The sequence below is a fragment of the Arachis duranensis genome, chromosome 9, assembly GCF_000817695.3.
Source record: "Arachis duranensis cultivar V14167 chromosome 9, aradu.V14167.gnm2.J7QH, whole genome shotgun sequence".
Lineage (NCBI taxonomy): Eukaryota > Viridiplantae > Streptophyta > Magnoliopsida > Fabales > Fabaceae > Arachis > Arachis duranensis.
Window position 1 is genome coordinate 62,280,442 of NC_029780.3, and position 1,325 is coordinate 62,281,766.

The following is a 1,325-nucleotide window of genomic DNA, read 5'->3' on the forward strand; positions in this document are numbered from 1 at the left end:
GCTTGTTTTCATGTAGAATGGAAGTGGTTGTCAATCACGCGTTCATAAGTGAGAATGGTGATGAGTGTCACATAATCATCACATTCATCATGTTCTTATGTGTGAATGAATATCTTAGAATAAGGATAAGCATGAATTGAATAGAAGAACAGTAGTAATTGCATTAATACTCGAGGAACAGCAGAGCTCCACACCTTAATCTATGGTGTGTAGAAACTCCACCGTTGAAAATACATAAGAACAAGGTCCAGGAATGGCCGAATGGCCAGCCTCCCTAAATGGCATATGAATTTGAAAATAAGGGAAAAGACCCCTAGTACAATAGTAAAAAGTTCTATTTATACTAAACTAGTTACTAGGGTTACAGAAATAAGTAAATAATGCAGAAATCCACTTTTGGGCCCACTTGGTGTGTGGTTGGGCTAAGCATTGAAGTTTTCACGTGTAGAGGCCTTTCTTGGAGTTAAACGCCAGTTTGTAACTTGTTTCTGGCATTTGACTCTAGCTTGCAACTTGTTTTTGGCGTTTAACACCAGAATAGGGCAGAAAGCTGGCGTTAAACGCCAATTTGCGTCGTCTAAACTCAAGCAAAGTATGGACTATTATATATTTCTGGAAAACCCTGGATGTCTACTTTCCAACGCAATTAAGAACGTTCCATTTGGACTCCTGTAGCTCCAAAAATTCCATTTCGAGTGTAGGGCGGTCAGAATCCAACAGCATCAGCAGTCTTTTGTCAGCCTCTAAATCAGATTTTTGCTCAGGTCCCTCAATTTCAGCAAGAAAATACTTAATATCACAGAAAAACACACAAACTCATAATAAAGTCCAAAAATGTGAATTTTTCTTAAAAACTAATAAAAATATACTAAAAACTATATGAAAACAATGCCAAAAAGCGTATAAATTATCCGCTCATCACAACACCAAACTTAAATTGTTGCTTGTCCCCAAGCAAGTGAAAACAAAACAGGATAAAAAGAAGGGAATATACAATGAATCTCACAATATCAATGAAACTTAGTCTCAATTAGATGAGCGGGGCTAGTAGCTTTTTGCTTCTGAACAGTTTTGGCATCTCACTTTATCCTTTGAAATTCAGAATAATTGGTATCTATAGGAACTCAGAATTTTAGATAGTGTTATTGATTCTCCTAGTTCAGTATGTTGATTCTTGAACACAGCTACTTTATGAGTCTTGGCCGTGGCCCTAAGCACTTTGTTTTCTAGTATTACCACCGGATACATAAATGCAACAGATACATAACTGGGTGAACCTTTTCAGATTGTGACTCAGCTTTGCTAAAGTCCCCAGTTAGAGGTGT